Source organism: Rhinoderma darwinii, chromosome 2 (genome assembly GCF_050947455.1).
Source record: "Rhinoderma darwinii isolate aRhiDar2 chromosome 2, aRhiDar2.hap1, whole genome shotgun sequence".
NCBI classification, from domain to species: domain Eukaryota; kingdom Metazoa; phylum Chordata; class Amphibia; order Anura; family Rhinodermatidae; genus Rhinoderma; species Rhinoderma darwinii.
The window spans coordinates 428,760,256-428,775,448 of NC_134688.1; the positions used below are offsets into that span (position 1 = coordinate 428,760,256).

At 42.4% G+C, this 15,193-nt stretch overlaps 1 protein-coding gene across 5 annotated transcripts in view; it reads right to left on the reverse strand.

Annotated features, from left to right (window-relative positions):
• The window catches only part of NCOR1 (nuclear receptor corepressor 1), a 173,041-nt gene extending 160,664 nt beyond the window's left edge, over positions 1-12,377 (reverse strand). For 4 of the 5 annotated variants that reach the window (XM_075854369.1, XM_075854367.1, XM_075854371.1 and 1 more), the window contains exon 1: positions 11,895-12,377. The gene's annotated coding sequence lies outside the window, so the exon portion shown is untranslated. The remainder of the gene's footprint in view (positions 1-11,894) is intronic. The other variant, XM_075854370.1, reaches the window with a different exon arrangement.
• Between the last annotated feature and the right edge of the window lie 2,816 nt (positions 12,378-15,193).

Genomic DNA, 15,193 nt, shown 5'->3' on the forward strand with positions numbered 1-15,193 from the left:
TGGTTACAGCCACCACTGCTGTGCACCTGTATATTTCCCGATGTGTCTGGTCAGGTGATCGGAGGCGCAGTGTCCCAGACCGACCACCGCTACTATGTAGTAGACCTGAATAGGACAGCCCCCAGGCATTCACAGTACCCCTGGAGCGGTCATGTTCTGCGCAATAGAAACCCGCTGTGCCAACTTTCCTTTTTACTGTTGCTGCACTTAAACTACTGAGCTTGCTGCTGGTCTTATGTATAGTGCTGGGACCCATTGCGCAGACCATGCTTTTGAGGACAGCGTAGCTGCCCATATACTCCAGACCTTGCTGCGCTATAAGGAGGAGGTATAATAATGATATTCTACCTGATTGAGGAAAAATAAAAAATTCATAGTGGCTTTGGGAAATTTAGGCGAAGCTGAGCAGAGAGCTTCTCAGTTTCGTCTACGGAAACGTCACACTTTTCCCGGCTTCGTCTTGGGCTGTCAAGCAGAGCCATTATCAGGGCTGTCCTCTATGTACATACACACATATGTGTGTAATAGGACAGAGGTCAAGGAGCAGAGGTCACAATAACATGTACAGACGTCACCGATGCCTGAACAGGCAATTTCACGCTTTATAACTAGTCTCATGCGTATTTCCACACATAGACTCAAACCTGTACTAAGGAGTGCCAAGGCGCTACAACAGCGTTGTATCAGGAGAGCGATTGAGAAAGCTCCTTACTTGCAGCCAATACAGGCGGCGCCAGCGGCTAATACGGAGCTTACTCGATGACAAGCAGACAGTGAGAGGTTACGGTGAACGCTGCAGTGACAGAATTCTGCTAGTGACTTGTAAGCGGTTAATCTACTAAATCAATGTGATTCCCTCATGTAAATGTTGTAAAGCACCGACCTGATAGATCATGATCATATTCCAATGCCACCCTATCCCTATTGCCATCCCTCTCCTACTCAAGCATGGCAATAGAATCTTCCCTACATATAGACTTCTACTGTAAAGCACGGTACATATACATATATATATATATATATATATATATATATTTAAAGAAGATTCTGCTGTCTTGTTTGATTAAGGGAGGGATGGCAAGAAGAGGGTGGCACTTAGACAGTAATGCTGCCCTTTTATTGTGCATCGGCATAAAGGAAAAAAAGAACACGCGAATACAGAATAAAAAAAAAGTTATTTTCTTTCATGAAGGACTTTATATTATTTTTAGCCAAGATGACTTTACGTATATCGTTATCATAGCATAAGCAACGTGTATTTCATATGGAACCAGTCAGGATGTTTTGGGCCTTTAAACCTCTCCCATGACTTTATACTGTCCCCATAACCAGGCTCCTATGTTATCTATCCAATCACTGTAACCCTACAGGATCTATGCATAGTCAACCAGTTAAATGTAACATGTTTTTTCTTCCCAAGCGAGATTACGCTTTGCTCTGCTGTAAGTCCCACACAAACATTACCGAAGTGTCGAGATTGTGAATAGACATCGCTTCCTGGCTGGAAGCGATGTCTATTCATTGTCAGGACACTGGAGTAACGTTATAGTGTGTTTATGTGGCTGCACATAGTGATATAGCTATATCGCTATGTGCAGTGTAAATGAATGTGGAGAAGTGTATGACGCTGATTGGTCAGTGTCATACACTCCTCTGTACAACGCCCACTTGGTCAAAAAGTAAAACACGCCCAGTTGGTCATTAAGAAACTCATTAGCATAAAGCTAATATAGGTCATAACTCTGTCAAAAATGATTGTTTTTCTAAATAAAAAACACTGCTGTAATCTACATTACAGCGCCGATCACATCATGCACAATATAGGGCACTTATAATCTGGTGACAGAGCCGCTTTAAAGGATATCATACAAGACAAAATTGCAGTTATGTTCAATAAAAAGTGTCTGAATTGAAAGAAAAGAAAAACCCATGAGCTTGCTAAGCGACAGACTGGTACAAAAAGAGTGAAGAGGCCTTACCCGCGAGTTTTAAGCCTCATCTCTGTTATGCTGCTACTATGAACATCAACATAGGTATGTTTAAATTATTTTCCACATCACCTAGCTAGCAGTCAGCAGTGTGGGGGTGTGCTAAAACTGCTGACTCCTAACCTAATGGGGGGAGAATAACTTTTCCATGCCAGTTTGCTGGCATAAACTTTTTTGGTCTCAAATGACACACGAATTTCAACTTTTATGCCGTTTATGAAGTGCCAGTCTTAATAAATTCCCCTATTATGCATACATACATATACAACGACAGTAAAATGATGTCTGAAAGGTGGACATAACATACAAGCATTGGAACATTTTAAATGCCTATTTTTAAAGGACACAGCAGGTTCACTATAAGCCACCGCTTTACAAGCACGCTATGAGTAAGGTCTGTCCTACCATAGTACAGGGGTACATTTTTCTATTTAAAGAAAAAAAAAACAAAAAAAAAAAACACAAAATAAAAAATTTAACTAAATTTGCTTTATAAATGCCTTGCTAGGCACAATGAGAAAGCCTGGCAAAAAAATATTAAAATGGATTACCGACATCGCAGTTTACAAGTGTTTTGCCAGAACTACAGATGGGTAAATCTACAACTTCAAGATTTAGGTTTTGAACCTACAATGCTTGTGATTAAAATCATCCTTTTCTTGTTATGGCAAGAGATTTGCAAATGGAATCAATTCTCTTGCCACATTTAGACTGATCAGACTAGCGGTATCACAGCAGCGGAAGGGAAGTGACTACAGACAGCCAAACGTTGCAATAGAGCATTCGGTCCTCTAAACTAATCTAGGGCCTGCCATGGAGATATCAAACCCCCCGCGGTTCCTCCTGGAGACAGTCAACAGGGAATAGACCTCAGATTACATCAATCTACAATTTGGGTGGAATATAATCTGCGGACAGGTTTCAGGTATACGTAGCAGTTTTCCTGCTCTAGATCTTCACTGCTTATAGGAGATTCAACTATTATAAGTGTATTAGAGAACTGTAACTCCCAGACATGCGATTGTGAACCTCAGAGATAGACTTTACAGCTGCCTAACACCAGGTGGAGTTCTTCATTTTATAGATTATTGTTAAACTGTATTTTTATAAAACATCTTGGGTTTTACAATAAACGATAAGACATCGTAAAGAGTATCAATCGGTATATAGAAAGCAAAGAACAATAATGTTATCAATGCCCAGCTTCAATGGGTATTAAAGAGGCTCTGTCACCAGATTTTGCAGCCCCTGCTATTGCATGTGATAGGCGCTGCAATGTAGATTACAGTAACGTTTTTATTTTTTAAAAACGAGCATTTTTGGCCAAGTTATGACCATTTTTGTAGTTATGCAAATGAGGCTTGCAAAAGTCCAAGTGGGCGTGTTTAAAAGTAAAAGTCCAAGTGGGCGTGTATTATGTGCGTACATCGGGGCGTTTTTAATACTTTTACTAGCTGGGCGTTCTGATGAGAAGTATCATCCAGCTTCTGGCAGATCACGCTGTGACGTCACTCACAGGTCCTGCATCGTGTCAGACGAGCGAGGACACATCGGCACCAGAGGCTACAGTTGATTCTGCAGCAGCATCAGCATTTGCAGGTAAGTAGCTACATGGACTTACCTGCTAACGCCGATGCTGCTGCAGAATCAACTGTAGCCTCTGGTGCCGACACGATGCAGGACCTGTGAGTGACGTCACAGATCTGCACTGCCAGAAGCTGGGCGTTCTGAAGAGAAGTGGATGATACTTCTATACACAACGCCCAGCTAGTAAAAGTAGTAAACACGCCCCGATGTACGCACATAATACACGCCCACTTGGACTTTTACTTTTAAACACACCCACTTGGACTTTTGCAAGCCTCATTTGCATAAATACAAAAATGGTCATAACTTGGCCAAAAATAAAAACGTTACTGTAATCTACATTGCAGCGCCGATCTGCTGCAATAGCAGATAGGGGTTACAAAATCTGGTGACAGAGCCTCTTTAACTCACGCAAAGGAGATAGTAGGAAAATTCTCATCCTTTCAATGCCAGTTTTCTGGCATATAAGTCGAAAAAGGACACAAAAATTGCAAATTGCGACTTTTAGCCTTTTTACGCCACCATTGCCACTTTTGTGGAAAGGGGGAGTGGCTTCCTAAAAGGGGACGAGACCACAGCGGCTCGACAAATTATATTTTACACCATAAACTCAAACTAGTGGAGTAGATTTCACTCTGTGTGATTTAGCAAGGTAGAGGCCAGCGCCAAGCCTGGTACCTTGCTCCCCCGCATGCTGTGGCTCAAACAAGGTACTGACGCTGGGCAGCAAAAGGCTGTTGTATGGGACACAGCACTGATGACGTTGAGTGACACGTTGCATATAAGGTCTTGGCACTGCTCGGCATCATTTTTTTAGTTTTTACAGCATGTCTAATGGGAAGGGGGGAATGTATAGTGAACGGTTGTTGCGTCACAATTGTGGAACACATTTGGCCGAAAGATGCAACATATCTATTAACCCCTTCAGGACTGAGCCTGTTTTGGCCTTCAGGACGAAGCCGATCTTTCAAATCTGACATGTGTCACTTTATGTGATTATAACTCCGGAATGCTTTTGCCTATCCAAGTGATTCTGAGCTTGTTTTCTCGTGACATATTGTACTTTACGTTAGGGGAAAAATTTGTTTGATAAATTCAATATTTATTTGTAAAAAAACACCAAGATTTAGAGAAAATTAGCAAAAATTTGCATTTTTCTAAATTTAAATGCATCTACTTGTAATACCACACAAAAAAGTTACTAGTTTATATTTCCCATATGCCTACTTTATGTTTGCATCGTTTTTTGAACATTCTTTTATTTTTCTAGGACGTTACGAGGCTTAGAACTTTAGCAGCAATTTCTCATATTTTCAAGAAAATTTCAAAAGCCTATTTTTTCAGGGATCAGTTCAGTTCTGAAGTGGCTTTGAGGGCCTTATATATTAGAAAGTCCCCATAAATCACCCCATTTTGAAAACTGCACCCCTCAAAGTATTCAAAACAGCATTCAGAAAGTGTTTTAACCCTTTAGGCGTTTTACAGGAATTAAAGCAAAGTAGAGGTGAAATTTACAAATTTCATTTTTTTTTTTCGAAAATTAATTTGTAATACATTTTTTCTGTAACACAGAAGGTTTTACCAGAGAAACGCAACTCAATATTTATTGCCCAGATTCTGCAGTTTTTACAAATATCCCACATGTGGTCCTAGTGCGGTAATGGACTGAAACACCGGCCTCAGAAGCAAAGGAGCACCTAGTGGATTTTGGGGCCTTCTTTTTTTAGAATCTATTTTAGGTACCATGTCAGGTTTGAATAGGTCTTGTGGTACCAAACAGTAAAGACCCCCCAAAAGTGACCCCATTTTGGAAACTATACCCCTCAAGGAATTTATCTATGGGTATAGTTAGCAAAAAAACTGTGGGTTCAAAATGCTAAATTTATTTGAATTAGTATGTGAAGATGAAAATCTACTTTTTTTGTGAAAAAAACGTAAAAATGTTAAATATTTACAAGGAATAAAGTAGAAAAACACCCCAACATATGTAAAGCAATTTCTTACGATTATAGCAATACCCCATATGTGGTAATAAACTGCTGTCTGGACCCACAGCAGGCCTCAGAAGGGAAGGAGCACCATTTGGATTTTGGATTTCTGATTTTGCTGGAATAGTTTTCAGTGCCGTGTCACGTTTGCAATGCACTGGAGGGATGAAAACCGTGGAAACACCCTAATAGTGACCCCATTTTGGAAACTACACCCCTCAAGGAATTTTTCTAGGGGTAAAGTTAGCATTTTGACCGCACAGTTGTTTTGCTGAAGTCATTGGAATTAGTCTGTAAAGGTAAAAATCGTCTTTTTTTCTGTAAGAACTCCTGATTAAGTAAATACCCCATATGTGGTAATAAACTGCTGTTTGGACCCACACCGGGGCTTAGAAGGGAAGGGGCACCATTTGGCTTTTGGAGCTCAAATTTAGCTGGAATAGTTTTTGGGTGTCATGTCGAATTTGCAAAGCCCCTGAGGTACTAAAACCGTGGAAACCGCCCAAAAGTAACCCCATTTGGGAAACTACACCACTTAAGGAATCTATCTAGGGGTATAGTGAGCATTTAGGCCCCACACGTCTTTTGCAGAATTTATTAGAATTAGGGCATGAAAATTAATATCAACATTATTTCCACTAAAATGTTGAATTTTTTAAATTTCACAAAGGATAAAGGAGAAAATGCACCCCAACATTTGTAAAGCAATTTCTCCCGAGTACGGCAATACCCCACATGTGGTCATAAATGTTTTTTCATTAGAAAATAAATTAACCCTTTCCGGACTGATCCATGTTTTGCTTTTTCTTTTTAGTTTTTCCTCCCCGCTTTCCGAGAGCCACAACGTCTTTATTTTTCCGTCAATAGAGCGGTGTGAGGGCTTATTTTTTGCTGGACGAGCTGTAGTTTTTATTGGTACCATTTTTTGGTACAGAAGACTTTTTAAGCACTTTTTATTACATTTTTTGGTAGAGCCAAGGTGACCAAAAAACTGCGATTTGGCCATTTAAAATTCTTTATTTTTCACGGCGTTCACCGTGCGAGTTCAATAATGGCATATTGTAATAGCTTGGACTTTTACGGACACAGCGATACCAATTTTGTGTATTTTTTTACATTACTTTAGAGAAAAAAATATGAAAAGGGTTTCTTTTTGGACTTAAAATATTTATTTTTTCCACTAATAATAACTATTTACTTTTGTTTTTACATATTTTATTAGTCCCCATAGGAGACTTGAACCAGCAATCGTTAGATCACTGGTAGAATACACTGCAATACTAATGTATTGCAGTATATTGTCATTTTTACATGATCCTGTAACAGCGCGATCGCTGTTTCTGTCCGTTAGTCCCGGGTGTCAGCTGTAATACACAGCTGACACCCGCAGCGTATGGCACGGGCTCAGCGCGTGAGACGCTCCATATATCACCCCCCACACCACGCTATTAAGTCATGGTGCGCGAAGGGTTTAATGCGCAGCCGATGGTGGAAAGTGAAAATTAAAATTTTCCACTGATGTGCCATTTTAGTGCACTATATGTTGTGCCCAGTTTGTGCCACAAATACCAAAAATAAAATATTAACAGGGTTCTGCCGGGTATGGCGATGCCATATCGGTGGACGTAAACGGCTGTTTGGGCACGCTGTAGGGCTCAGAAGGGAGGGAGCGGCATTTGGAGCGCAGATTTTGCTTGGTAGAAGCTCTGGCGTTTTGCTGGTATTTCAGTTTATAATGTGGGGGCAAATGTAGGTTGGGCAGAGTACATCAGGGGCATAATAAGAGGGTATAATAATGGGGTAAATAAATAATAATCCGCAGATATGTGGCCAGTGTTGCACTTATATTATAAATGGCGCCAGATCTTATCCGCTTTTGGAACGCTCGGCCCATTTTGCATCGCCATATTCTGGGAGCTGGAACTTTTTTTATTTTTTCACCACCGGAGCTGCGTGAGGGCTTATTTGTTGAGGGACAATCTGTAATTTTCATTGGTACCATTTTGGGGTACATGTGATTTTGTTGATCACTTTTTATTCCATTTTTCGGCAAGCAAGGTGACCAAAAACCATCAATTCTGACAATGATTTTTATTTATTTTTTACAGCGTTCACCCTGGGCTATAAATGACCGTTATATTTTATTCTGCGGGTCGGTACGATTACGGCGATACCATATGTATATAGGTTTTTTTTATGTTTTGCAGCGTTTGCGCAATAAAATCACTTATTTAGAAAATTATTTATTTTCTGTGTCACCATATTCAGAGCCGTAACTTTTTTATTTTTCAGTCAAAAAAGCTATGTAAGGGCTTGTTTTTTGCGGGACGGGTTGTAGTTTGTATCGGTACAATTTTGGCGTACATGCGACTTTTTATTGTATATTTTGTGAGGGGTGGTGACCAAAAAATAGTGATTCTCGCTGTTTTTCATTTATTTTTTTGCGGTGTTCACCGTGAAGGAAAAATATTACAGTTTTATAGTTGGGGTCGTTACGAACGCGGTGATACCAAATATGTGTACTTTTTTTTTTACGTGTTCATTTTCTTTCCTATAATAAAAGACTTATTATAGGAAAAAAAGCAGTTCATGTTTATGTCACTTATAACTTTTATTTTTACACTTTTTTTTTAAAAACATTTTTTTTTTTTTTTTACTTTTTTCACTTGTCCCACTAGGGGACACTTAGACTTGCAGCTCTGATCGCTGCTGGAATACATTACACTACACACGTAGTGTAATGCATTCCAACTGTCATTGTGACGTAACAGTCACACTGACAGGAAGCCTACGACGACCACCCTCGGGGTGGTCCTCATAGGCTTCTGTACATGGCAACCCGGAAGCCATTGTCTGGCGTCCGGTTGCCATGGGTACGATCGCCAGCCCCCGTGATTTCACATGGGGGCTGCCAATCGGCGCTAAACACCTTAATTGTGGCGTTCAAATCGAACGCCGCAATCAAGGGGTTAACTGCCGAAATCAGCGGCGATAGGCCGCTGATCGGCAACGGGGAATGCAGGGCAGACGCCCTGCACAATTAACGCCGCTGCGGTGTAGCGCCGCGGTTAACTGTCAAAGTACAGACGTAACTGCACGTCAAGGTGCACGAACTTACTGCACACATTGACGTACAGTTACGTCAAGGTGCGGGAAGGGGTTAAAGGGAAGGTGTCACGAAAAAAAAAAAAATGTTATTGCTTTTAGTATGTCATTAAAATAAATTTTATTTGTGTTTTTGTGTTGTACTTTTTTCTCTCTTTTACTTCTCTATGGGGGCTGCCATTTTTTTTTCATCTCTGTATGTGTTGATTAACGACACATACAGAGATGGAATACGGCACATACATCCCCATAGAGAATGCGAACGGGAGCCGTTCCATTCACTATAGCGTATGCCGTCTGTGTGCGTACGCCGCTCCCACACAGTCCAAAAGGATGGTCTTCGGCAGAGCGACATCCGGCGCCATTTTCATGTGGAACGGAAGCCGCGGCCGGACAGTAAGATGACTACTTCCGGTCGCGGCTTCCGTCCATATGTTCAGAAGCAAGGACTAGGAGCGGAGGCAGCGACAGCAGGTAAGCTATGTTTGTGTATTTGATGTGTGTGTATGTTCGTGTTATACTCTGATTACCACTGTATCTAATCCTCCTACACTGTGCATTCGCTCAAAAAATGGCAGCACAGTGTAGGAGGTTTGAACATTCAACCCCTTCCTTTCTCCTGGCACTAGCCAGGATAAAAGGAGGGGGGATTGTGTGAGCACACTAGAGCGAGTGTGTCTTCTCAAATTTTGCAGCATAAAGCAATGAGGTTGCTTTACCACATGCCAATGCTCAAATTTTGGGAATTGCTCCCTCTAGTGACCAGCACATAGAAATGTTATAAATTAGAATCTAATTTATAATATTTCCAGACTTGTGAAAAAATAAAAAATATTAGAACAATGTGTAATCATTTATATACTAACAGTTTAACTAAAAAAAAAAATATATATATATATATATTTTTTTAGCGACACATTCCCTTTAAGATGCATTTGCCTTTTAATAAATGTGTTGCACCTTACTCCAACATTCTTAGGAACGAAATGCCAGTCTTAATAAATTCCCCCGATTATATCGGTCGTCAGATAGCAACAGAAGAAAAACACAAAACCTGCCGATCAGGTGAAGAATCCAAATATCCCCTCCGAAAGATTTCTTTATTATTAAGGGAAGATAGTCAGTGAATGGAGCACATTCATCAATGCAATCACATCTTAAAGAATCAAGCCCCCTCCCCTCCCCCGTGACTTTTTCAAACAGCAATGGCGTCTTCATATTTGCTGGGAAAAAGGGAGCATGGCTGTAAGTCGCACTGGGTACAACTGATTTGCAAACATTTCCTATCACGTTCCACCAGAAGTTGTACCTGGTGTCGTTTAGCGTCGGCTCTATATTCCTCAATCGTCTAGGTGATTGCGCCACACAATACCCTGCAATCATATCAGTGAATGTGCCCCGAAGAGTCTGATGAGTAGATGGGAGGAGTCTGTACAGATAGCGATGGTGGTCATACACTTTCAATAGCTGTTCGCCAAATGCTTGATCAGCCGACAGCGGTTCCTCTCAACCCGGCCGAACGAGCATTTAAATGGGGAGAGGGGCATAAGCGGCTGCCACACAACTTTGGCAGCAACTTATCTCCCGTAAGAACAAAGGCTCGGCCATGTTGAAATACAACTTGCCCAATCCTTCTTCCCCCGTACACAATAGATGGTCGGCAAGTTCAGACAATATTCATCTAATCTGTACAGGCATGTTAAAAAAAAAAAAATGTAAAAAAAAATGTACACACCGATTTGTTGCATTTCTGCGACGGAAAATCAGCTCCATACTTCTAAACAGGGCTGTTTCTTCAGCATGAACATAGATCTCTTCAAGACTCATTCAGACAAACGGGACAGTGGCAGAAATGTCTGCAACAAATCTGCCCAAAGAAATACTGAGAGGACTCGTGCCTGCACAGTACGGGTATTCTGTCAGCAAGTGCACCCACTATCTTTAGCAGAACATCTAATAGAGCTCCTGAAATAAAGATCGGTACAAGACATTCATTGTATGAGCCATCACCATATTAAATCTGGCCACACAAATCAGATCATTGTCGGCAGGATCTAGTGGCTATGGGGTCAGCCCAACTGTACACAAAAAAAAAAACGAAGTTCTGCAAAAACCCAACGTGCCCAATATGATCATCAGGCGCTGCTACAGGTCTCTGCGGCCCCCTAACATCCTCCCTATGGCATGCTCAGTTATCATTCATGTAAATTCCAAACAAGGGATCTGCAACCTGTGGCTCTTTGGCCTTGTTCACACTGTGCATACGCTATGTAGATTTTGCACGTATTTATTTAGCCAAAACCAGGAATGAAACAAAAACAAAATAAATATATAAAAAGGAAGGCCTTATAGGTTTGCTCTCCTGGATCTAATTCTGTTTTTTGATTTAAAAATGCAGGTAAAATCTGCATCAGACCTGCAGTGTGTGAACAAGGCCTTCAGCTGGTGAGAGCTAGATGTCATGATAGCTGCCGCGCACGCTGGATCTCCCAGCAGTTCGGACATTTTTGGGCTGCTGTTTAGTTATGGGCGCAGCTAAGAAAATATCCTTTAGGTAACAGGAAAGGTTGTTTGTTTTTTTAATCGTTTTTGTAAAAAAGAAAATTCAGTCACCAAAAAATACAAGTCCCTGAATATTTCTAGATGAGAGTCTGATCCGCTGCTTTATACTTATACCAAGTCCTATCACTCATTTTACAACAATGACAGCCACTATTTTACAGGGTTGTGGACCAGCTTTTCCAAACTCCTGAACAGCCAATCAGGGGCAAGGGATAGATCATTTCAAACCTGGACATATTTGCCATTCAGAAATCCGGGCCAGCTAAGTGACACCTAGAGGGGCCACAATAATGGTCATTAGTGAGATCATTTGGGTGGGGATGCCTGGCTCAAGTTATAATACATCGTCTATTGTTCCCTGTTATCAGCCATTTCAGGCTCGGGAGAGACGGACTTCTGTTCTTCAATGGGATTACAGACAGGAAGTCCAGAAAAATGTCTGCGCCCCATCCCCCCCAATGATATTCCCGAGTGAATGGCATGAGCAGCAGCTCGGTGTTTAGTGCCCGGATGCTGCATTGCTCTGTGCCCCTCTGAACGTGACCTCACGGTACACGGCCGGGTCTGCGCACACACACTATTTCAGCCTCCCTTATCTATCCACCCGCTCACTACAGGTCCCCGTGTACCCTAGGCCTACGGGCCTGCCCTTATAAACGCTCACCGTCTTTATTTCCTTGAAGCGATATCCGTCGAAGCCGAGTGTCCTTTCCTAGATGTTAGCCGGGCAGGATTCGCAGTATGTCCGCCATTTTGTATACCCCCCGTCTCTGTTTTTCTCCTCCTACGTTTCGCTCACTTTCCCGACGGCACAAAGGCCCGGGCTCTGGCTTACTGTAGCCCGTAGATCATATCCCGAGAGGCTCCTATGTCACCCGGATGGGGTGTGCGCGACTGTTCTAGGATCTGGCCGGATCACTCCTCCTCCTACTTGGACACGGCGGCTTCGCACGGTCCTGGCAGGACGGTATAAACACTACGAGTCAAACGGCTCAGGGAGAAAAGACTGCCGGTAATTCGTGTGTCGCAGGGACGTGTGACTAAGAACGTGCTGCACTGGCAGTGATCCGGTGTAAAGAACAGTTAACGCATCCGAAATGCGCCATGTGCTCACTACACTGCTGCCAGGACCTGCGGTGCAGCGCTACTGGGAGTGAGTGAAACGCCAGCCGTCTCAGGGGGCGGGGCCTATCCGCTTACCCTACATGCTACACATATGTGGAAGACGCAGCTACACGCGTCATGTGTGCGCGCTGCCCTCTGTCTCTATAGCGGCAGCGTTATCCGTTTTCCTGTGCAATCCCTATATACAGACTTGTTTTAAAAATGGCATCTTCGCAATATAACCTAAAGTAAAGCATTGTCTCCATTGTCCCTTCAGTAGAATGCTGTCGATTGTTCTCTTTTATCAGCCCGTTCAGGCAGGGGAGAGCACTACTCTCACTACTTCATCCATTATATGGCTAGTTCTGAGAACCTCCAGGTATATATTTACAGACACATATGTTTTGTACTAATGATATTAGCAGCTGTTTTCATGAGTGTAAGTTGCAGATTTATGTTTATAGCTGTTATCACTCATAATATCTGGGTGTAAATGAATAAATCAGGGTTGTCATCAAGGAAAGAAAATCCACTGACCCAAAATATAACAGAAATGCGCTCCTTATGGTGGAACAAGAATAGAACAAACATGGGTTTTAAACAGCTTCGAGATGAGAAATGACGTGTGCCGCAACACACGTGAACTATACGTGCAACCATGGAAATAATATATATATCTAGAGCAGATTTCCTATGATTTTCAGTTCCATCATATACTATGCGTCTGCTGTGGTAGGACCACCTGCTAGAAGACCATTCTTCAGTGCTGGATTTGCCCTTCAATGGATACCACCATTGCCCAACACAACCCATTGACACAACAGTTCGTTGTGATGTCCGTCGCTGCATACAGCGCTATTCTTCCCCTCAGTTACTGGTCGTCCCAGATCAAATTAAAGTTAGACATTTATGGCATATCAACATTTTTCATAAATGTCTGATAGAAGCGGGTCCCACCTGTAAGACCCGTACCTATATCAAGAACGGTGCTCTGCTTTTTCCATAACTCCCACTGAACAGAAGGAAGAGAGCCGCAGGCATGTGCAAACCCCTCCACTGGTCCCCGCCTGGATGACCCCCTCTCTCAATATAAGTGCTGGGACCCGTATCTATCAAACATTTATGGCATATTCTGTGGCTATGCCATAAATGTCTAAAGGCCCTTTTACACGGGCCAATAATCGGGCAAACGAGCGTTCACAGTGTAACAACAATCAGCCGATGAACGAGGAAGTGTTTTTTCATGGGCTAATTGTATTGTTTATGCTTTCAGAAATATATTGTTGTCGGCAGCACATCTCCCTGTGTAAACAGGAAATGTTGCCGCCGACATGATAGAAATGTATGGGGACGAGCCATCGTAGTAATGTACGTCCCAATGCTAGCACCTTGTAAAAGGAGCAAATGAGCGCCGATCAACCAGCTATCTCGTTGATTGGCACACGTTTACTCGGCCCATGCCGGGCCGTGTAGGAGGGCCAGAAGTTGGGAATACACCTTTATTATTTTTTACTTGGGAGAACCACTACCTGAGCCTATGCCTTTTCTTTCGCAATATTGACTAGTGTAGGATACACTTTTCAATGCTATGAAGAAACAGTATCCAGATGTTAACCTGTCACCCACTCTTTTGACATTTGTTTGGCCCACAAACCTATGGGGGCATCGCAGGATAATTTTTTTTTTTTTGCTAACAAAATGTACCCTTCAGACCTAAAAGCGCATATGGACAGGGGTTGTCTTAGCCAGGACTCCATGGCATTTATCTAACGTGACATATCACACGCACTGTTAGTCTATGGGGTCACATGACATTGCCTGTGTACATGCTATGTTGTGCGTCTGCAAATAATCCCCCCAAGTGCCGGCATAAGTGGCTAACCTATTGCATGCGAGTTTGACTTAGGAAACCGATTCAGGACCACCCATTGGCTTGTTTTCCATTCGGCATCTGTTACAGATTCTCCAGGGAATCAGACGTTTTATTTGTCTCAGCTGAAAGATTTTATGTCTGGCCAGCTTTATGCCCACCAGCAGCAAGTGGTACATGTCAATGATTGTTATTGTCACGATGCGTTAGCAGAACACACGTTACACAATTACCGAATACTATAGTGAAGCCTTAGGGTATGTGCACACGAGAACTGGCTTTTACGTCTGAAAAGACAGACTGTTTTCAGGAGAAAACCGCTGCGTCGTTTCAGACGTAAAAGCTCCTCGCATTATGCGAGGCGTCTTTGACTCCCGTAATCTTGAGCTGCTCTTCATTGACTTCAATGAAGAACGGCTCAAATTACGTTGCAAAGAAGTGTCCTGCACTTCTTTGCCGAGGCAGGCAATTTACGCGTCGTCGTTTGACAGCTGTTAAACGACGACGCGTAAATAACAGGTCGTCTGCACAGTACGTCGGCAAACCCATTCAAATGAATTGGCAGATGTTTGCCGACGTATTGTAGCCGTATTTTCAGATATAAAACGAGGCATAATACACCTCGTTTATGTCTGAAAATAGGTTGTGTGAACCCAGCCTTATTCACATGAGCGTGTTTCTCGTCAGTGTGCAGTCTATTTTAACAACGGACAGCACTCTGACCTATGCAATCCTTGTGCGTCCGTTGCATGAAACTCACCGCATGTCCTATTCTGGCTTGTTTTTGCAAATCACACCAGCCTATTGAAGTCTATGGGTACATGAAAAACACGGGCAGCACACAGACGACATCCATGTGCTGTCCGATTTTCACGCATCCGTTGCTAAAGACACGCAGAGAAAAATGTACAAGAAATACAGATGACACACGGAAACCACACTGATGCAACATGGACACTAATTTGCATAAAAACTGCCTATTTTTTGCA